The 24,278-nt window shown below is 39.1% G+C and overlaps 1 protein-coding gene and 1 long non-coding RNA gene across 2 annotated transcripts in view; one reads left to right on the forward strand and one right to left on the reverse strand.

Annotated features, from left to right (window-relative positions):
- LOC6560179 (hemicentin-1) overlaps nucleotides 1-24,278 on the forward strand; it is a 111,812-nt gene that overhangs the window by 24,979 nt on the left and 62,555 nt on the right. The window lies entirely within an intron of this gene.
- On the reverse strand, nucleotides 15,279-17,708 carry LOC116804976. The gene is made up of 3 exons (XR_004364964.2): nucleotides 17,614-17,708; nucleotides 16,805-17,078; nucleotides 15,279-16,273 (listed from the first exon to the last, which is right to left on the reverse strand). It is a non-coding gene; the product is annotated as an uncharacterized LOC116804976 (long non-coding RNA).

The raw sequence follows: 24,278 nt of genomic DNA on the forward strand, positions 1-24,278 counted from the left end.
TACATAGATGTTGAAAGAATAGATTAATCAGTAAATAGCTTATTTAATCATTTTGTATACAGAACAAATAATTGTCCTATCAAGATAACGTTTACTTTTGGCCTTGCAATTCAATTATTGAATTGCGAATTATCGCTGGGCCTCTACTAAAGTTTTAAGACTTTTTTAAGTCTTAAGGGAAATATGAAAATGACACTTTTTACTGCAATTGCTTTTCTCTAAGGCTTTAAAGTTATTTCTTAGCAGCAATAGAAGCGTCTTGCTATCCAACTTAGTAGGCTCATACATTACAAGGACTGCCAACGACTGCATTTCTTGTGTCTTTTAGTTCTTGCACTTACTGCACCCTATTGAACGTTAGTCGCGTAGTCGACCATGTGTCACACTCGCTGCAGGCATTAAAGTTTATGGCAGCGCACACAAGCACATACACACACACACAGACACATACACATACATATAGACAAACACACACATAGAGACGACAAAACGCAGTGAGCAGCGGCTGCTGCTGCAAACATCAAACGTGTTAAGCAACTTGAAAGCTCAGCCAAGTGCATGAAATGCGCCCACGTTGGGCGCCATTCAACACGCCACCAACTTTTGCAGCCAAAAGCAAATCAAAAGGAAATAATGGCGCAGTGGCATGAAACGCAATGAACGGTGGCAGGCTCGTTCTTCCACTCCCATTGCTGCTGCCCCTTCTCTCGTGCCACACTAGGCGACTAAATGGTGCGCACGAAGTGCTCACGTGCACCTGCCAGGCGGCAGAATACGAGTCGGCTAGGATGCCAGCAATGTGATGCATTCGAATTACAGCACAAGTGAGTACAGCTTTGCAATGTTGCTGTAGCTCAATGCTGGCAATTAATTAGGATTATGTGTGTCGTCGTCGTCGTTGTCGTTGTCGTCTGGCCAGCGCCTATAAGCATACAACACATGTGCTCACCTTCCCGATGCGCTTCTCGTCATCGTCATCGTCATCGTACTCGTACTCGTTCACGTCATCGTCTCTAATGGCCATGACGTCAGCTTGACTTCCGCTGCGTGACAGACATACAGCGCCTAAATAGTTTGATTAAGCAAATTTATTGCAGTACGCTTTCAGGTGCAATTAATGGCAGCAGGCCCCTCACCTCAATTGCATACGGTATGCAGCCAACTGTAACTTGAACTCAATCAATCATCAAAGTCGAAGCTTGCACATTTTTTTAATGATGGCGGCGACGACTTCGGCAGACGTCTGCTCATTAAAAATCATCATTTATGCGGCGCTTGCGAAACTTGAATATCGAATGCTCATAATAATGCTGAGTCCGTGTCGTGACACGAAATGGCAATCGGATTTCAGTTACTGGCGACACACATTTCATTTATCAGCATTCAAAACTTGTCGTAGTCGTAATCTTGCCGTCTTGCATATCTTATCTTTTACAATCTATTTTGAATTGATCTTCCAGCACTTGCTCACGCACATCACGCTCTGGTAATATCTTTTCCTGCCATAGGTTTCCATCTTCTCAGTTGGTCGGACCTTGTACGCTGTTTAGAGGCGTTCATTTTGTGACCGCACTAACGACTTTTTAAGTATTTACACACAATTTGGCGAACGCGCTGCGCAAACTTTTTATCGCAGACGGCCGCAAAGTATGCAATGGTGTATTTTTTATATTCCATTTGGCGCAAGTTGTGGCGTCTCTGCTGACACAATTGCTCAAAGGCAGCAGGCAGCGGCAAAGACGACTGGCTAATTTTTCTTTGCCCCTTTTCTTTATTTTCTTTATTTCTTTTTTTTTTGCGGTTATATTTGTAGCAAAAGTTTACGCTTCATTATCTTACACTTTGCCCAGTTTTCTGAGTCTTTTCAGCTTTTTCACTCTTTTAAGTTTTGTTTGACATTTGAAAATTGCAGCTTGAAGTTTTGATAACTAAAGGACATCAGTATCACTTTTGCATGCACCTAACCCGAGGCGCTCATGCACAGTCTGATTCAGTTTTAGAATAAATATATGTACGTGTATATATACATTTGTGAGTGGTACACAGTACTGTGGCACCTGCTGATAAGCCGCCACTCTTATTTGTTGCCTCTGACGCCGCTCAACACAAACAGTTGCCAGCTCCACTTGCAACATGCCTCAAGGTGTGTCACATGCAAACTTGACTACTATATTCAGCTCTACGTTTTGTCTTTCAGTTTTCCTCATTTTTCTTTTTTGTCTCTTTTTTATGTTTTAATAGTGTAACTTTGGTCTGTGTTCTGGCCCGCCTGTCTCAGTGGCAATGTGTTGGCTTTAGTGACTGCCTAGCTGCACAGCTAACACACCTTTGAAATTTGTGCTTGCTTCGGTCAGTTGTAAAAGCCTTTCCAATATAGAGTTGAGCTACGTGTTTTCAGATTTCAGTGGTAAAACACAGCAGCAGCAGCAATATTAGTTGGCTGCAAGCAAAAAGCAATATCTGTTCCACACCTTGTGGTGCAACTCAAACAACATGATGTACTTCAACTCAATTTTTACATCTCTACTAAATTGTGCAATACGTCAGTAAAGCTTGCAATGAATTTAATTTTTTTTGTTATCAAAAATGTGTACTCGTTATGGGGTCCATCTACCTGAGACATATTATGCCAGCTAAATGATATAGCGATCCGATTTGACCAGCTCCAACATAAGTACTCCCTGCATAAAAAGGCGATTAAATGCAAAGTTTTCTTAAGAAAAAGACAGACAGTTGACTCTGCCAGTGGTGATCGGAAATATATATACTCTATGTGATCGGAGACGATTCATTCACTGCGTTACAACTCACGACAAAAATATAATAATCTCTACAAGGACATCAATAATACAAGGCAATGCCTCGTTTATTTCATGTTCAAAGAAATTGTTGCTTAAATTGATTATTTATGGTAGTATTCCCAGCATTGCATATTTTGTTGTTTAAGATCAACTGTCAGTAAGTGACTATTCAAGCCTGAATAAAAACAATGTCTATTGACTGGGCCTCAGCTGCTGCTCAGTTCCTGGCTTACTGTCTGCTCTTCTCAGTGGAAAACTGCAAAGCTGGGGGAAAAAAAATAGAAGAAACTTTACAGCTGGCTGCACGTGCCGTCTATGCAAACATGGCCAGGCGAAGAACAAGGCACAACTAGTCGGAGTTACCCGTATTTTTCCTTTAGTGCAAACTATTTCTTAGCCTGGCTTTTATACTCCGGACAAATCGACAGTCCGCGACATCAAAGTGAAAGTCACGCGTTTTACGTCTATTTGCCACTTTGTCTGGTCGGGTTTTTTCTCTATTCTGTTCTTTCATTTCATTCGAGTTGTTTTTTGTGTTACTTGCAGTTGGTTTGTTCTGTCTTCTCGCAGTCTGCCCTGTCACTCTGTGTCTGGATGTGGGCTGTGTTGTCTGGCTCATTATGTTTTTCTTTTGGCCTTCTCGCTGGCTGGCAATATTTTTATGTAAACAACACAGCAAACAGACAAAATGGCAAACTGACAAGCTCTCAGTAGCTCTGGCAAAAACTGGCAAATCATCAAAAATACTCTGCAGACGGCGCCCTAACGAAGCGGTGTCTCTTCGCCTCTTGCATTTGCTTTGTGCAATTATGGCAATCTTTTCAGCTCTTTTTCTATATATCTAACACTTGCCCACACACCCCAATCGCCCTACTCTTATTCCGATATGAAATTAGAGAAGATCTCGAGCCAGAAATTGTCGCGTCATTGTTGTCTGGTCCATTGATTGACCGGGGGCGATAAAATTTAATTGCAGCTTGCTGGAAAGTCCCTTTGGGAAAGCTGACCTTGGGTCAGTAGCAACAGCAGCGGCTTCTGTCTGCTTTTCTTTATCCGGCTTATGGTTTCACTTCGTTTAAGTTTATGCGTGAAAACGCCAATTTCACCTTGCCATTTCTCTCCTTTCCGCTTGGCATCGACTCATATATTTGATGCCATAGTTTAAATAATGTTCATGCTGAAAGCCTTTTTTTTTTGAGGGTTGTGCGAGGCTTTCTTTCTTTTCCTTTCTTTTCCTTTTGTACTTTTCTCCTTTTTTGTGACCTGCATAAAATCTGCGTTAAATTTCTTTAGTATCCGCCGTAAAGTAGGCTACGTGTATTTAATTTGTAGCTACTTGGGCTTTTTTTTTATACCCTGGACTATAGTTATATGAATGGGGCCTTTAAATATTGTGTGGAACTTTTAAAAGGCAATAGTAAATGTTCTGCAGTAAATATCTCAAGAATTTTATATATATTCCCTTAGAAAAAAAGTAATTCATTTCTTTCATTATTAATTTGGTACACAAACTACGTACAGGGTACTTAGTAGTTGGATCCACTAATTTAAATGCTGTAGACCTGCTGCGTTTCGAGCTTGCCAACGCCTTGGGCAAATATTGAAAGCAGCCAGCTGTTTGAAAGTATGCTACACATTGTTTGCACAAACGCACTCGATCGCTAGTCAGGACACGACTTCAAGCGACTAAGAATCGAGCATGTTCTGGTGCCACGCCCACATATAACACACACCGCCCGCCCCTCAAAGCCGCTGGCCGTGTGCTGTTTTCTGCTGTTTGTTTATTTACGCACATGCGAGGCAAAAACTTATTTCATATTCATAGAAAAATCGCAGACACATGTGCCGTGAAGGTCCACGCCAGCTGTTATACACACACACACACACACCAACACACACACCCACCAACACACCCACCAACACACAACTCGTTTGGCTTGGGGTTGGAGTAAATCAGCAGCTAAGTAAGTAAAATGCTTCATAAATTGCTTCAAGTGGCGCAGCTGGCTGACAGCAGCTTTGAAAGCATTATGCGCTAGCAAATGTTGGTCCAGGACCCTAAAGACAGCCAAGGATATGTCTATACTTCTGTAAGTGTGTGTGCATTTCTCTTTGGGTGTGTATGTGTGTGTGTGTAGAGGCATCCGTTTTAAAGCGTATCAGCATGCATAAATCTAAATCAGAGCATCAAATGAAGAAATTCAAACGAAAATCAAAGTCACTTTCATCATCATCATCATAATATCATCATCATCATGATAATCATCATCCCAATACATAATGAGGATTGCGTGTGTATTTTGCTTGACAACCCATTTGCTTTTCGACTTTCGTCGGCAGTTGTGCAAAATTCAAGCAACCGTTAAATTTAGGCAACACACAATCCACAACCGAAAATATTTGCACACAGAAAATGCTTCGGCTCAAATGCTAACTCCGGAAATTTCCAACAATATTTTGTTCATTCATTGTTTCCCCCCTCTCGCTCACACACAAAACATAATTCCAGCAATTGTGACAGATTTTCTCAGAGGTCGGCCGAAAACGATTTGTGTCTGTGACATTTTATTTATTTATAGAATTGTTGAAACTGCCCGGCCCAGTTAATAAGCGGAACGTGTTGATAATTTTCATATTATTATTATTGTTGTTGTTGCTATTGTTGGGCTTGGTCTTTGCTTTTGGGACCTTCTGTGTCAAATTTTGTGGGTTTTCGAGTTTAATTGCTTGTAAGATTTAATGGAAAATTAATAAGTTGAAAAATGTGCGGCGGAAGCTGCAGCAATTTGCAAAGCAATGTTCTATAACCCGAAAGCTGTGTGAAATGGGTTCCTTGTTGACGGCGTCCTTTCAATGTGATAAATGTGACAGGAAATGTGAAATTTATTTGCCATTCTCCGGCAATCAGATGGCGATTGTCGAAAAGTGTATCGTCTTGGAAACAATTATTAAATACGAAAAGATTAAATTCCAAAGTTTATATCAAGATTCGATATGCTTAATGCATAAATATAAAATCGAAAGTTTTGAGACAGTGCGGTTTTCAAGATACCCTATACCCTGCTTAAAATTTTTGAAAAATGATTTGCTTTGTCAAAACTCAACCAATTTTAATTCATGATTATGACTTTATCAATTAGCCAATGAAATTACAAAGCAAAAAAGCCAAAATGAAATTATTCCAAAACGTTGTGCAAACACAAAAGAAGAGTACACCATTTTGCAGTAAATTATTCGATAGAAGCAAGGCAAGCAAATAATTTACATCACTAGATAAGAACAACAGGCAGTTAAATGAATATTGTTATCTCGCTCCAAAACACACACACAGATATACAGAATGCAATTAATAAGAAAATACATACTCTAAAACATAAATGGAAGGAGAGCAATTAGCATTTAATGCCAAGTATCCTTCAATTAAGAACAGTGAGCAAGAAAGAGAAGGAGAGTGAGATAGTGGGAGAGAGAGAGGGGAAGGGAGAGAGATGGATAGTAAGTCAGCGAGTGTTGAAATTTAGAAACTGTTCAACACTTTGGTCCTGGCCATTTTCTATTACATAATTGCGCCTAATGACATGCAACGAAATTACCTAAAATTCAATTTCCGCACACATACAAACACAGCAAAGCAAGATGCAGGTCGACTTGGCAAATCCTGGAGACACAGCCAGAGCCTTTTGCTTGCATACAAAAGCCAAAATAACATAATTATGCTGACGAGCTGCAGAAGAGAGGGCATCAGAAAGGGAACTGCCTTCGAGCTGCTCATTTAATAGCAATTTAATTGTGCTCATAATTAAGTTCACGTGAGTGTGTGTTGATGTGTGTTTGGGTGTGTGCAAGCCCAGTTGTGCCAGCTGCTCTCAGGTCTTGACCAACATAATATCACTGTCCCAGGTACTGGTTGCAATTTTGAAATGATTATTAAATCATTAACACTGTACAATGGACATCGACGGAATCTGAATCGCTTTTGAGCGAGAACTATTTCAACTTACCTTTAATTTATCATTTATGGCCGCAAATTGGTTGCTTATTGATGCCAGACTGCTTAATACAAATACCTAATTAACATGTCATTACAATGCGACTTAAACCCATTTGATTTATGCTATTTTCTAGCAATTATTCCGAAAATGGCAGCCAAAAGTATAACTACTATAAAGTACATATAACACTGCAAGTGGAAACTGTGTCAAAGACAGCGTCCAAACAGTATGAACTTTGGTGGCGCCGTTGCGGCGTCGACAGGCAGTCAGCCAAAATGAGCAAAACCACTGGGTGACCCACTGGGTGGTTCAGTAGCTGCCTCTTATGTTCTTCTGGTTTCTGTGCACATGATTTATTGTTTTATTTTTTTAAAGTGTCCTTACATACTCAGCAATTCAAATGTAAAAGGATGTGTGTGAATGGAAGCCTTTTAATTAAAAGAAAACTGCTTTTTAATTTCAGATAATTTTCCCATAAGCCTGCGATAATTTTTGATTATTTCAATATTTAATAACTAAAAATACACTTGAAACGATTTCAAATACTTTGCTAAATCGGTAGAGCTAAGAATAAAATTGCTTATAGTTGTTCAAACATATTAATATCATTTGCTTGGAATGAAATATATCAATCTTATTATTATGTTAAATTTGGTTTTAAATTAAATTTTGCATTAAATAGTATCTACTCGTTGATCATCTGCTGTTATTCTTACATTTATGTTTTTGCTCGCTACTTATATTTACTTGGCTGGCCCTGAACGTTGACTAGTGGTTCTTTGTCTCCCACTTCCATTCCCCCATCTGCTAATCTCTCATCGCCACAAAACCTCTTGCTGCAGCCCATCATCTTCTTCCTCCCCCTGCTGTCTAATGTGCGAAATGACCCAGTGACAAATTGTGTAGCCAAGTTTTGGGCGCTCTCTTTGTTTGCGCGCCACTGGCCAAATTCTGTGTCACTTACTTCTATGGAGAATTTTATGTTATAATAGAAAGAATAAGAGCATATATATGTGCATATGTATATATATATATTAGTGTATATATATATATATATATAGCTTGAAGTATTCTCGAGTTTCGCACGCTGTAACCCTGTGGCCTGCTTAACTGGACACTTGTCGCGATGAATTTATGTGTGGACTGGGACTGATTTATTCGAGCTGCTCTGAGGGCCCGTGTGGGAGTGGCAACAAACGATGCTCAAGTATCGATAAATTATTGAAACATTATTTGCGGTTCGAGCAGCTTAGTTGCATAAATTCAAGAGCGGTGAAATTTTCATTTCTGCTTTGTGGCTGGCGCTAATTAACTGCCAGCCAACAATTTAAAAAGGCACCTTTAAAGTACTTGATCGTTGTGTCCTTGTCCTTGTTAGCTAATTTGGATTTTGGTGTTGGGAGGGCTGAAGGGTTAGAGGAGGTTCCCTTGGCGCCGGTGCAAATTTGAAACAATTGCGCGTTGTGCGCTGCTTTGTTCGCTTCCACAATTTTGTTGGGGTCTGGCAACGCTGTCGCCGCCATTTTGTGTGCTCTCTCTACGTGTTTGTGTGTGTGTTTGTGTGCATATCCTGCGGGACTTTTGCCCACATTTTTGCACCAACACAAAGCGCAAGTGGCCTGCAGCCCTTTTTGCTTAATATTACAAATGATGCTCAACCCACCAAGTGGGTTTTGTGCTTAGTGGGGGCTTTAAGGGGCGAAGGGAGTGCAGTGTGTATGACAGCCTTTCGGTTCTGGGATTTGCTTGCGGCACCCCAAAGCAGTTCGCCTAACTAGCTGCAACTAAGTCAAAAGCTTGCGACTTTTTAAATTTTAGCTGCGGTTTTTTAAGGAATAACAATTTAATATTTCTGATATCATATGCAATAGAAACGTGCTTCTCATTAAAACTCACTTCATAATACAGAATTATGAAAGAAAGTAAGGAATGTACTTTGACGTCATTCTCGGCATTTAATCATGCTCTCAATTCGACAACAAAATATGTATATGAGTTGCTTCATCAACATTTTTTACGCAGTAATTTATTTATTTTTTTTTGGTGGGGAATGCAAATGGCAAACAAAAGTAGTTTGGCATTCTTTGCGGCTCGTTTGAGGGATGTTCGAATGTCTGCCTTGCGGTTTTGTTTCCTTTGTGCTGTTCCCGAGGGCGAAAGTCGAACGCCGTCTGTGTCGACATGACATTTAAATTCAATATGTTAATGAGACTAGCGAGCGATTCGTGTTGGTCGCCAGGTGTTGTATAACTTTTGTCGGCGCCAGCTGAAGGACAGCCACAAGGTCAGCTAAAAAGTTTTCACTTCATCTCAGGGGGATGTCAGCCTTACCACTTATTTTCTTGGAAATATTCTCATGCCGAACTTCTGCAAGCCTTGGCAAAATATTATTTCCTTTTTTTTTTGTTTTGAGATGTTTTTTAAAGCAGAAAAGCCTAAGCCCAATTTTATTCCACTTTTTCAAGGGATTAAAATTCCCAAGAGAAACAACGAATTCTTGAATAATGTAAAATAATCAAGATTTTTTTCTAAGTCTAGACAAATTATGCTAAACTTTCATTTTAATTAGATCATTTAAATACATATTTAAAAAATAAATGCTTCTTAGACCTTTTCGTTGCAACATCAAATAATAATTGCTTTTTAGGACACCTCACCGGGTTTTATACTTTAAATGTATGCTAAAGTTCAAACATAATTCTTTGCATTTTAATTGAATTATAATTATTTTTTTGTTGTCTAGTTATTTTAATTTAATTTATTCCGTAATAACGAGATTTACTTTGCATTATTATTTTTTGATTGGTTTTTTTTACACTTGCACAATTGTTTATTGAATAAATGGCGTACATTTCCAGTTCATTGAAGCTAATGTGCTTAATTAACAGTCTGCCTAACTTGCAACGTGACCAGCAGCAGTCGCAACAAAAACAGCTGCGCTTGTCCAGCGCATGATAAAGTAATCAATTTTTTTTTGTTATAAAAGGAGTTGATAAAATTTAAAGAAAAAAAGAATACATAAACAAATAACGAAAGCAATTGACAATTGCTGTGACCAATGCAAATAACCAGCAAAATTCTATTAAAGTTTCTTTTGTGGCAACAAAATTCAAAGCATAGCCGCGGGCAGCCAACTGTCATAAACTGCACTGCAAAAAACCGAGCAGCTCGCCCATCCTCACCCCTTGCTTCCATCTCTTTCCCTTTATAGAGCTGCTAAAATCAAAATACAGCATAGAGTTCAGCGTAAAAAACAATAGAAAACATTTGTCAATACTACAGCTAAAAACATATAAAAAAAAATACAAATCGTGTCGGGACCATTGATAAAAAGCACAGCGGCTTTCAATAGCTTTTCATGCTGTGGATTTGGTCGGGGCGGTAAGTGGGCAACGGAAATGGGCTTTGGCGGAAATCCGTTTAATTTGCAAAATGCCAACAATGCACTAGCAATAAATGTGACAAAAAGCAGACAACAAAAATTAAAAAAAAAAAAAACATTCAAACGATCTCACTTTGTGAGTATTCGATATGTATATACCCTATGGCAGTTGTTAGGTGTATAAAATCTATCAAATTCGTTCATTAAGTATACACAAATGTGTTCGGAATATCGTTAAAAATTAGACAAAACATAAACCACGCTCTGAATTTTTTTTCGTACTGATTTTGATAATTACGGGGTATATAACAATGAAATAAAATAAGGCAAGAACAAATAAAATGTCATTGCTGCCATGAGGTGTCATCAGCATTTCTTTTTATTCGATTGGGTACAGCAGATTCATGTGTGGCTGGGAGGCATTTGGACTCGCATAAATCATTGATTGCAAAATCACATAAATTTAAATCAATTCAAATTTCTGTTGCACCTGGAAAAATATAAAAATTACCACAGACAGGTAGTGGGCAATTAAAGTGCGGAAGCAACAGTCGCTCGTTAAATTATTTTTGCTGTCATCCATAAAAATGAGAAAACTGAGTGCCCAAACCGAAAAAATGGAACAATATGATAAGCCACCAATTCAAACTGAAGCGACACTGACGAGGAGCACTTTTGACAGTCAAACTTATTTTATTATATATTTCTGCTCAAAATACTATTTTAATATATATTATATGTTCACTCTACTGGAACTGTGATTACGATGTTATGAGAAATTAATTTAAATATATATTTCCATTCGCAATAAGTTCAATATTAAATTCATATTTTTTTCGTATCAGCATTTTATGGTAGCAGTACTTGCTACGGTGAATGTCCTATAAAGTCATTGAACGAGAACTGATATTTTGCATTTAAAAAATCCACGTAATTTTTAGCATTTCTGTATACTCATGTTGATTTTTGACATTTGTTGTAATAGTTGTTGCTTTTGTTGTTTTCGTAGCATGTAGCTCGTTGCTGTTTGCATTGTTTTTCGTGTCTTTTTGCAAGCTGTTGGCAATTTTTAATGGCGGCTGGAACACAAAAACGATGCCGTCAGCGAGGCCGCGACGACCACAACAACGGCGCGTAATACCGAGCAGACAGACGGAGGGTGGTGAGGCGCAGGAAGGGTGGTGGAGGAGGGGATGTAAATAAGCAGACAGAATGGCCGCAAGGATAGGACACAGGGGGAGGAGCAGCAGCAGAAGCCGACTGGCAGCTGTGCAATCCAAGTAGGCAGGCTGGGAAGCAGGCAGTTAGCCAACTGAGTGTTGCATCTTGTTTAATTTGTATGCTCACACACACGCACACAAACACACACTCACGCACAACCTGCCAGACAGACGCACTTGCATAATATTTCATACTCGCCTGCTTTTTATACCCTGTAGCCATAAAAGAGCTACACAAAATGAAGGGCGTATACACAAAAGAAAAAAAACATGATCATGGAGATGATTGTAACAAGCAGCAGCAACAACCACTTCCGTGTCGATAAAATACATGTGTGCATTAACCAGCGATACAATTTTGTCACATGCAATCTATACTTCATCCTCATTGCACTCGCAGACCACAAATCTGGTATGCAGTTCCTTAAATATAAAAATATCTTTAATGGCTTGAATATTTCTGAATGCGCCAGCGAAATTGAATAAAGACTTTTGGTCACTAGTAAACTTATGGAAGCTGCCATGTTTATTGCTTCTTTAAAAATCCTGGATAGGATGTAGGATGTAGGCCATAAAAAACAAATTTCGTTCACTAGTAAAAACAAATTATGTGAAATAATTAAAATATTTCAAACAAAAAAAAAAAAAAACACAAACCAGGGCATCTCTTATTCGAATTACTTTTCAAATGGTTTCTGCTTCGCTTTCATTTTGTCTGACAGTCGTTGGAATTGCGTTGCATGCAACACCCAAAAAAGCAGAGGCGACATTTTCGTGCTGTGTCTGCGTGTTGTTATTTCTGTGATTGTTCTTGTTGTAGTTGTTGATTTTGTTGTTGGTGTTGCTGATGCTGTTCGTGTTGCTGTTCGTAGCTTTTATTGTTATATAAATAAGCTATAAATTTCGCTGTGAAAGCAACAGCAAATGCATAAAACACAATAATACGCACAAACGTATCCACATATACAAATAAATAACAATACTCACATATCTGCGTATTTTTGTACAAAACTTAAATATTTTTATGGTCAGTGGGCGCAGTGACAACTGCAGACGCTTATTGCTTGTTTGTTTTTGCATGTCTCTGGCCAAGGCAAATTGAATGAAATTGTCAGACATTTTTATGTTTTGTTGTGATGTTACCAAAGGAGTTATGTCAGCTAGAGCATTGTTGAAGACACACGAGTGTTACAAGTGTCTACCTTGCAACCGCTGCTGTTGCACATCGAGTGGCCAGTTGAATTGAGGTACTCCTTGATAATATAACTAAAGCGTTTTTGACATAAGAGTCAGAAAACAAACGCTTGTCCACAATGCACTTGTAAAACTGCTCTCACAATTTCCATGCGAAATATTTGAATATCTATGTGAGTTATAGTAAAACACTGAAAGAGTCAAAGAGGATAACTTGGCTACCAATTTTGTTATCGTGAAGTACTCTGCTCATCTTTTAGATTAAAATTTTACAAATATTGTAGCCTTGTATCTTCTAACAATATCAACTTACTTTAGAGTTAACACTGCTTAACGAGCTCTGTCCCAGAGCGTAAACCCCGCCCACACACACCGCAACACACATGAATAAATCAAATAAGCTAGCTTATGCATTAGTAGCGTGTCCGTTACGCTTCGCAGCCTCAAAAGCCGCGCTGACCGCTCTCTGAACTCTTAACAGCAACAACAACAACAACAACAACAACGGCAACAGCAACAGTCACAACTCTGCCAACTAAGCTGGTAAATCCCACATATTAAATGCTTGGCACTGTATACTCTATCCTCGAGAGCCGCGAGACGCAACTCAATTTTATGCTTAATGGCAAAGCCCAGACTGCTGCTCCACACATCCCCTACAACCCCATTCCTCCAGCGTAGACTAATCCTAAATTTAAACACCAACAACAACAACAACAGATAGATAGCGCATTTCTCTGTCCAGTGGGTGGCGCAACTGCGCTGCATAAAGCAGCCTTTTGTATGCGCTATACATACCTCATGTTGTGTAAGCCATAGTCCAGCCCCTTAACCCAGCCCTCTCTGCCTGCTGTTTGTTCCTGCCCGAAGCTCAACTCGTGCATTGCCCGAGCAACACGTGGCAGCTGACGGCACCCAACTCGTTCCTTCTGACTGCTTGGCTTACACCCGTGGCAAAACCCGCTAATAAAGGTAATTTTACACAATTCTCCTCCTTCTCTCGCCTCTCTCTCTCTCTCTCTCTCTCTATCAGTATACTTGTTCTCTCGCCTGAATGCAACATTTCAATGTCACTTGGCTGACAAGTTGGTGGGCGTGATTTGTGCATAGCGAATTAGGCGTGGCACATGCTCTGTGCTTTTGTTGGCTTTGACATTTTTCTAATTGCATGCACACAGACACCCAAACACACACACATACACACACCACCAAGACAGTCTCATCTATGCACACGTGACCCCCGAGGACACGTGTCGCTTCATTAAAAGTGTGTTGTCTATCAAACCAACAACTCCTGTGCACGCATGCAGAAAAAAACAGAAAATATGCTTGGAAGGAGCAGGTAATTTATTCAAAAATATATATTTTCTGTGGTCTGCGAATATTGCAGTTCTAAAATTCATATAAATAACTCCTATGAGTATGCAAAATTTAAAATTGTATAAATTGGAAAAATATTTTATTCATCCTTTTATTTGTTGGCATTCCGCTAAATCAATAGTAGTTCATTTTCCTTTTAATTTTTGAAAGTGCATGGGTTTCCATCAAAATCAATGTCAATTTCGTCAAACAATTGGAAATGCAAGCGAACAGAAAAAAAATGTTAACAGTTTTTCTTTAATGCAATTTTAAATCAATTAGCATTTCGAAATTTGTAAATTATTATTTGCTCTGCAAATATTTTTCAATGATATGCAAATTAATTTCCATTGCAGTCCGTTGGCTTCCTGCTTCTACATATACATATACATATACATATACATATACATATACATATACATATACATATATGTATATTTATTTTGTTGTTTTATATGATTTTATTTTTTTTTGTATTTAATTCAGCTTATTAATTTGCACGCTGGCAGTTTTGTGTTAATCATATTTATGCATTTTTTAATCAGCTTGTAATTTTTGGTGTAATATTTAATGTATATTATGCCAACTGGGCAAATGTCACATAATCCCCGCATTGCGACTGCATGCAGCACGGATCAAAAGAAAATCCCGTTACGTATGTACAACTATTGCCATCATAAATGATATTTTCGCAGCTATTTAAATTGTATGATTTCACTGTTACTCCATTTATTTTGCACAATTTCCATTTTCCGTTCTCTATGCAAATTTAAACATGTATACAAAAAAAAATTAATGCAATTTCCAATTTTTTCAACGAGTATTTTCATTCGTTTTTTTTTCATGTTAATTTTCACTGCATGTGTGAATATTTTCTCATCGCATGAAATCCTTTCACCTCTCTCCCTATTACTCTCCCTCCCTCCCCTTTCATCTGTTCCTTGCTCCTGCACTCTGCTGGCAAACTTTATTGCATAAATGTGGTGATTTAATTAATATGCTTAATGAGTTGCAATTAAGCACGCATAAATAGCGAGCAACGAAAACAAATATATTTATATAAAAATAAAAAAGAAATTAAATAAATACGAGAAAATGCTGACAAATACAAACAATGGAAATTAGTAAAAATTTGTTGCAAATTAAGATTATAAATAATAAAATAGCCAAACACTTTGAGGCGTATAATTAAATTACATACAATGAATAACGTAAGTATTTGTAGCAAAATATTATAAAATAGTTTTAATGCGATTAAAACAAAAACAATTATTAAGTCAGCAATGCCTTTAGTTTGTTTTTTTTTTTTTAGACAGCTTTAACCGAATAATTAATTATAACTGAATATATTTTTAATTTTATTTTTATATGATATTTCTGTTGCTACAGAAAATGGCATTAAAGTTTGATTTAAATATTTAGAGCTTGCTGCGTTTTTCTATCAGATCCAGTTCGTATATTCTGTAGTTCCAGGAACTTCATTCGGCGAATCAATGCCATTTTCAACGAGTTTCTGGCTTTGTTCGCGGCTCAATTCCCCACTTCAGGATTACGTCCAATCTCTAATCTGTTTTTTATTATCTCAGCGCGGCAAGCGCTGCCAGCCAGTCGCATTTGATTATTTTGCCAGCCAGCCGCGCTAACTAACCAAAGCAACGCCTGGCAATGGACTAGTCCAAGTGAAGTATACCCGCCCCTTGCCAACACATTCCCACTTCTCGCTGGTTACTGGCCACACACAGATCAGCAACCAATGCATTCGTATGCCAGCATTTTTGGAAATTCCTGTCTGGACGGGATTTCCTACAAAACAACGAGCGAACGCATAAATGCATCGCATTGGGAGCCATCCGCCCGATTATGCATGTCCCCTGTGTCGTATTGATGATGTGAATGCGCCCAGCGGGCGTTGTCTAGAAAATAAACCAAAAAATAGTTTTGGGTCCAGGCTCAGGACCTATGCAAGCCGCTTGCGTCCATCCATTTGCCCCCTCTCCGACTGCAATTGAGTTGCATAGTTTTGTTTTTGGCTTTGGTTTTTGGTTTGACTGAGTTTGTTTTTTTTTATCTGTTTGCTGCTGTGTGAGCAAGGAAGTAAAAGACGTGGCAGGACGTGGGCAAGTGCTTTAAATGGGGAAAGGGTAATTTTACCAATTGGCTGCACACGTATCCACTTGGCCGTCTAGGAAATCCCAACGTGCGTCTGCTATGCCCCATGGCAAAAGGTTCCCCATTTCGGCTCTTATCAATTTTGTTGATTGCCCAAATGCAATGCTCAAATTGTGCTCTCAGCACTTGTACATGGCAGTAAATATCTGAAAAATACTGAAAAATAAAACTTCAAACGGAGTCAACAGTTTATATTCAGATATTTTTGTTGTGACATAAACTTGGTATAAGAGTGCTTTTATTCGATTGTCATCCAAAAATGAATTGTGCGTGGTCAAAACTGAACCTATAAAATCTCGTATTTCTAATCTTGGCTTGACCTGGATCGATTTTCACGTTCAAACTATAAGCTTAAAAGCGCTTGTAGATTGTTAAACCCAACCACAATGCTAAGATAAATCGAAAAGTCGTAAAGATTTCTATCACAATCATAATTTTCGTCATAATTATTATTTAATAGAGCTCTTGAGCTGCTTGTGACATGACTGACAGACAAGCACAAAAATCAAGTCATTCAACACATTTCAGCTCATTAAATCGCTTACTTACAGGCGACAAGGTCCTTTAACCCGGCCTCGCTCTCTTTCTATCTGTGTATACTTCATTCTGAGTGTCTGCGTGTGTGTGTGCATTAATTAATGCAGCAAATATTATGTCCTTTCGCATACTAGTGCTACAACAACTCACCCCCTTGCACAAATATGGAAACGTGCCCATTGCTGTGTTTATGTTTATAGGCAAATCCTTCGTCTGCAAAGCACCAGCTGCCCCCTGCCAACGCCATAACATGGCAGGACATCACCTCGAAAGAGGGCAAGTTGATCCATGCCCATTTAGTGGCGCGTGGGTGAACAATGGAAAGCCACGCAACTGTCAATTAATGTGACACTTGTCAGGGGGCAAACAGTTGTACAAGGAGCGACAAGCACTGACAGCGGAACAAGCACAAATGCGGAGGGGCCTGCAAGTAGGGAGGAAACGGGAGGAGTCATCGTTATGATAATTTGTCTTTGGCAGGCAATGTCAAAATTGTATTTAACCAGCGTCAAGACAAACAACATTGCCCAAACGTCTGTGTGTTTGAGTGTGTGCCAGTAATTAATATCTGATATTTGTGTTGTCAGGATTAGATTTGACACTATGCTGCACTGTACAGACAGTCAACAAAAACCTCTGTAATTATTCGCCGTTGATAATTAAGCAAACGTGTGACCTTAAAACTTCTGACACGCTCACCTTCAGCTCAATTTATACATATACATATATATATATATACATATATGTACGAGTTGAAGTAGAACCTGACTCGATTTATAATACTTTTAAGCAGCCTTTGTAAAATTAAGGCACATGGCGTGGGCATGGCAACTTGTGTGCGTGTGTGCGTATGTTTGTGGGGAAAATGGGAAAAGTGATGTTGGAAGCGTGTTTGGCTGCGCAAAGTTCAAATGAAATTGCCAAGAGACACGTTGTCGGTCGGTAGGGGAATGGCTTACATGCTAATGAAATCAGTTTTAGAACTCGACAGCAAAAGCACCAGCAGCAGCAGCAGCAGCAGCAGTAGCATTGGGTGCTTATTTGCTTAACCTTCAAATGGTTTTTACTTTTCTTTCACTAATTATCATGTGCAAACTCTGACTTTGAAACGACGCAATTTAAATAATTCAAATAAATGTGAATATTATGTTTAAGCAGAATTTAAGTTGAATACATTTTGGAAACTATAAATGTGGCTTAGACATGTAATAACTGTGTTTGATTTTTAAGTATTCACATACTATGCTTATTTATTTCAACCATCTTAAAGTTACTTTCTGTTCCGCACTGAAACTCAACTTAATTATAATGCAGATCTAAGAATCTCACATTCCGCAACCAAAATGCGTCTCCCACTCTGCACCCTGCTGTAAAGTAAAGTGTGTTTTCTTCGCTTTTGCTTCCTTGTTGATGTCAAACTTATTTTTGTCAAGCATTTTGCAGTGATTGCATTAATTAAGTGCTCCATAGCAAATGAGAAAGGGTTTTAGCTCTCAGATGACATAGCTTCTCTCTCACTCTAACAACCCAGCTCCCTCTCCTTCTCTCTCTCTCTCTCTCTCTCTGTCTTTGTCTCTCTCGAGTTCTCCTTCGCTCTCCCTCTCCCTCTTGCTCGGGCAAAGAATTGTAACATTTCGCTTTTAGTTAAAGTTATCAAAAGTTGCTACAACTTAACATGCCACGTTTTGACTACTGTAACTTTTTGTCTGGCAAACAGAGAGACAACCCTTAAGCCCCCTCTAACCCCACAACCCCCCAGCTGATATGTTACTATGTAAGTTGAAACTCGACGCCCAACTGAACTGCTTAAGGTCCGTTGAGAGTGTCTTTTATCTTGATATTCGCATTCATGCCTTGTCAAAATTGAATAAACATTAAATTTTAGTTAATTATAAATATATTTAATGTATGCGTTGGCTCTCAAGGGTTGAATTGCTCCCTCAAAAATGTCGATCGATATCGAAATTGCCAGTGCTTCTTGGCTGTGGAAACTGATGCTGCTGTTGCAGTTGCTATTACCCTGGCTAATGCTGACAAACTGCAGCTTTGGCATAAAATTGTTGCACAAATTTATTATTGGCTTAAGCGTCGTGGCATACTCAATGTGGGCGAGGCAGGTGCACTCTTCTTCTTTTCTCTGACTATCTCTCTCTATCTCTCTGTATGCGCTGAGTGCACTTTCAACGCTGAAAGCCGTGAGTTATATGCGAGCTGAGACGCGAGACGAGCCAAAAGCGCAAAAAAAACTTGTAAAAGGCTGAGTCGAAAGGCGCCTCAAAAGCAGCCAACAGCCGGCAGCCAAAGCACCCAACAGAACACAGACTACAGATTCAAAGAGTAAAACGCACTGAGCGCACTCGGCGACTACGTGTCTGGGCCATATTCAATGGTCCCAAGGACCCACAGCTGGCCAAGCTGAATGCTTCCAGAGGGTATTATAAAGTTGTCATACAATGTGTATCGCACATGATCGGCATGGCCTGGACGATATAGCCATATCTTATTTATACAGTAATTGATAACTTACCTAAATACTCCTCAGATCTTTGCAAATATATTTTTCATTATATGAATATTTTTATTATTTCCAATTGAGAATACATTTCTCACTTTTTAAATAAATATATATGTCAGTATTTGCTTTGCAAGGGTATTAAATCTTCTGCCTGCCACATCTATATTTTCTGTCTTCTGCCTCTTTCACTCATTTCATTTCCCGTGTTGAAAAGTGCAAAATGTATCAGTGAACAGTTGCAGTTGTTGCTCATGCATTTTATGTTGTTGTTGTTGTTGTTGCTCACTGCGAGTTATGCTTTAGCCAGAGACAGAGAGATGCATTAAGGCACAATGCCCGAGAGTTAAAGCTGCTGCAAATGCGCTCAGAAATATTGAGTATACGCCCCGTGGCATTCATGTTAAATATCATACAGAAAATAAAAGCATGGCATCCCACAACTGATACAACTGCTTGACTTAAGCTCTAACTTATGTGAAAGCCAAACCATTAAGGAGAACTCAGTACCAAGTTGAATCTTATGCACTTAAAGTTTTTTTTACGCCATAAGAGGGTAATTATTTCAGTTGCTTCTGCTTAAAAGTTTAAAGCTGAAACTTGCACACTACAAATTCCAAATTTTTATGTTTACCTTTTGCTGGAAAACGATTTTGACTATTTGAAATGAACTGAGAAGCTTTTAATAAACCCCAACTTTAAATAAACAAAACCTTGTTTATTTAATTTTGAAATTTCTTTTGAGCTCAAAATAAATCAAAAGTTGATTGCAGACAACACCTTAAACCCAATTTATGCCTTGACCTATATAACACTTATATATATTTTATTTGAGATTTGTGACTATCTTGGTAACATTTCAACTTTAGGCAAAGATTCCCATTTAGTGCAACCACTTGAAAAACTTGTGGTTGTTGCTCGACTTCAGTCTTTCAAGCTACAATGTGGAAGTTTGTGTCTGTGGGTCCATTCAATTTTAAGATATTTATTTTATTAACGCAAATATAACAAACACTTGTGTCCAGGACCTGACACAGGATACTGGGAAACAGTGGTGCTGGGAAAATGATTAAAACTGACGCCGTCTCTGTTGCCTCCAAGCTGTTGCAGCACAAAAAACAATTTGACAAAAGTTTTTCGCAACGGAAAAACGGCAGCGTCGAGCTCAAGCTCGATCCGGAATCAGAGTCGGAGTTCGAGTCAAGGAAGTGCAGAAGAGTAAGCTCGTCTGTCGAACAGAACTCGGAGTTCGAGTTCTTGTTGTCGCCTGACTGCCGTTTTGTGGTGTTGCACATGTGCTCCTACTCGTCCTGGTCAAGAGTGCAGCAGTAGCAGCATCAGCAGCAACATATACAAGTATATTCAAACACACATATATATATATATATACATACATACATATAGGTGTGTGTGCGTTTGCCGCTGGCTGCAACTATTTTGTGAAAAGCGTATAATAATTTTCACAGGATATGAAAAAACTTTGTAGTTGACGCTTCCTTTGCTGTTGCGCTGGATCCCAGCACAACCTGCCACAGACCAACAGACTGCATGTTGGTGTGTGTGTGTGAGTTGCCTGCGGCGTACCATTTGAATGCCGCTTGCTGCTGTTGCTATTGTTGTTGCTTTAGTAATTGGACAAGGCACTGGCTAAGTGGCGGCACCAGAAGCAGCAACACAAACAACAATAACAATAACAACAACAACAATGACACAACACAACACTTATTAACACGTGTGTGCCATTGCTCGTGTGTGTCTGTGTGTGTGTCTGTGTACTGTGTGAGTGTGTGTGTGTGTGCTGTGCAGCATTACAAACTGCTCGAATTTTGCTAATTGCAGTGGTTGTTGTTATTGCTGTCATTGTTGTCTGTTATTGCTGCTGTTGCTGTCTTGTTTTATATATGTTGTCGCATTGTCTCTTCACATATTCGCTTTTCGCAGCTAAAAATTATTAAATTGCATTTTTAATTAAAAATCACAAATTTCAGTTAATTTAATTCTGCTGCATAAATGCAAACACTGACAGCCAAGATAATTATAACGATAGTTGGCCACAGGACTGTCATTTTTCCTGTGGCAGCTGGTTGACTTTAATTCAAGTATGACATATTCCATTTGTGATACTCGCTTAAAAAGGTGCAATATACACGAGAATCGCAGTGCAAGGCAAATATATTTTAAAGTGTTTCGATCTCAATTAAAATCCAATTATGTTTACACTATCAATTAAGTCTAGTATCACTTCTCTTCTCATTCTAATCATTCATTCTCATTTCAGGTAAGTCCAATGCAATCCATCATCTGGTATGCAAATGCTCAACTACAGTCGTAAGTGAAAGGAATGCACAGACCAATACAAGGAACTTCAGTACAGTCGCCACTTATGGATTCTTCTGCATTTGCGGACACCGATTTTTGTAATATACAATTCTGGGGCGCCGTCTATCGGCCATGTCGTCATCAATTCTCTCATTTTTCAAAATGCATTGAATTTCATTCCATTACCAATCGCCCTCTCACTTTGCGCTGACTTTCGAAATCGACAGGCAAAGTTATAAAACTTCATTTGCAAAAGTGCTGCGTCATGGCGGGACACTCAATAGTGCGGATCGGGACCGGGACAGGGACCGGCAACGGGAAGAGAGCAAGTGGCACATGGGGGAAAGGCATTGCATGCCTTCTGTGTCATCGTTTGAGTCAATGGCACGAGTTAGACAAGTCATCAAATAAATCCCTTTTAGGTATAAAGTTCTTTACTTACTCCTTTTGCTTGTCACCTTCCCACCCCACCCCCTCCCCTTCCATATCTTTCTCTCTCGTTTTCGCCAGACTTGAGCTTCTGTCCTTTTCTTTCTTTCAATTTTTTTTGTCATGCTTCACTTGTTTGGCCAGGGATTTTAGCAAGTTTTTGCTTTGTTTGACAAACGCCAAGGACAATGACAAGCAGAGGTACACACAAAAAAATTGGGTACTCTTTAGCACTGAAAATATAAGTATGGAATTTATTAAGTTTGCATTTAATTAAATTACCAATATTTAATTACGAATATGTTAATCAATAACTTTCTCTTGTATTTTATACAAAATGTTATAATATCTTCTTATTTTTTGTTGAGTGTACGTTTCTTGTGTCTTCCATTGCGCCATTGATTAACTAGTTGCCAAACACTGGAGCACTGTTTAAATTGTTGGATAATCATATCATGGCATGTCATCTCGGCGTCTTTCTCACTCTGACTTTCTATTCCAGTTCTGTTCCATCTATCTGGCTGTCATCAATCAGGGCATTATAGCCAATTGAGCAAACACTGCGAATTTGTCATAGTTAAAAATCCTTTTGTCCTTTAGTTAATGTTGATGCAGTCACATTTAATTGCCGCAGTGGCCGAGATGCAAGATACGAGAAGATGAGTGTGCTTGCAACATGAGTATATCGATTCGAGTACTAAACCTTGGCAGACTGGCAAAGCATTCATTTGCCTGTCAGCTGTCATTCCAGCGGATATTTGTCGAGCAAACTCAATTGATTTGCCAGACATTTGCAACACGATGCTGTATACATACATATATATATATATATATATAGCTCAAGGTGCATGCAACACCATTTCAAGATTTTGAATTTAGGGGTTGCTGCTTCATGGCTCATAAGCCGCAAAATGCATTTCTAGCAATTTCCTTTATCCAAGTTGTTTGCCGTTGGCCCATTTTTATGCCACATGCTGCATACTTTACGGGGCAGAGACGGCGAGGGGCGTGGCACCATATCTGCTTAGTTTTTGTAGCCGCAGCCTTGACTTGAGCTTTTCCAGGAAATCATTGCACCCAATGTCGGATATATCCATGGCAAGAGCGTGTTCTACCCTCACTCTCCTCTCTTCTCTCTCTCTCGCTCTCTCGCTCTCGCTCGCTTTCTCTGTCTTTCTCTCTCAAAATCTGTCTCGCTCTCTTTGAGCTGTCCTCGGCACTTCACTTGCCGGTTAAGTTGCACAAAATGTAATACATTTGATTGCACTCATGTTCAAGTTCTGTTACCAAAGTGGCTGCCTCACCGAAGAAAGAATAAAATGAATCGGATGCAAGACCATGCAACGCCCCTTTATTTCCCTTCCCCACCCCTACCCCCACCCAACCCCCTCTCCCACGACCAAGCTTCTTTCTGACCCGTCTCTGCCCTTGGATGGTTGCCATGCTTCCGGCACGTCAGGTTGCGTGTTCTCGATTCCTGGTTTGCCAGTGAGTGCTCATGTGAGTAAGAGAGTGTGTGTGTGTGTGGGTATGTGTGTGCATACTCATGTGTGTGAAGTGTATGAGTGTGTGTGTGTGTGGCTTATTTGAGCTTAAAATGCTACAAATTGATAGATCCGCTAACACATTGCAACAACTGCAAACAAACTGCATTTGCGGATTGCTCTGTTTATTAGAGCACAAGCCGCAAATATGAATAAAACAACTAAACTCTCAGCAGACTGTCGGATTGCATCAAAAATTATTCTAATCTGTCTCTTTTCTAAGCAGAACCTTATTATGTTCTCAACGTATTTGAGTGTGAATAATAAGAAATTCAACAAACTCAACGAGTATGACTAAAGTATGCTCAACTTATTTGGTATTCTTATTTTCGCTTGAATACCAAATGCAAAATAGATTTTGTTACCCAATTGAAAGTCTTCTTCGTAGTTTATAGTTATATTCAAAATATTGTTAAGCTATTAACCTATAGCTGAAAATACTTATTCACTGAATTGCACAAGTAACTATTTATTGAGTACTCGTGGAGTTCATTATTATCTGCTCAACTGAGTTTATTCTGTGTTGCACTGAACGAGATATTCATGAACTGAATTTTACTGTCATTTTGTTGCACTTGTCTGTCTGGGTATCCGTCTGTCCGATTGCGGCTGTCTGACAGGGACGGTTTAGTTATTAGGGCACATTAATAACCATTAGGGGCATCCGATGTGACCTCGGCACATCATTCACAATTAAACCACATTAGGCGCGTCCATCAGGTTCAATCAAAACTGACATGCCAACTGACTGCCAAGTGCCCAAATGGCCTCAACTCAAATGGCCTATACAGAGCAACCAGTCATCGAGTACAAAAATGCC

This window comes from Drosophila grimshawi, unplaced genomic scaffold, assembly GCF_018153295.1.
Source record: "Drosophila grimshawi isolate 15287-2541.00 unplaced genomic scaffold, ASM1815329v1 contig_1367, whole genome shotgun sequence".
Classification (NCBI taxonomy): Eukaryota; Metazoa; Arthropoda; class Insecta; order Diptera; family Drosophilidae; genus Drosophila; species Drosophila grimshawi.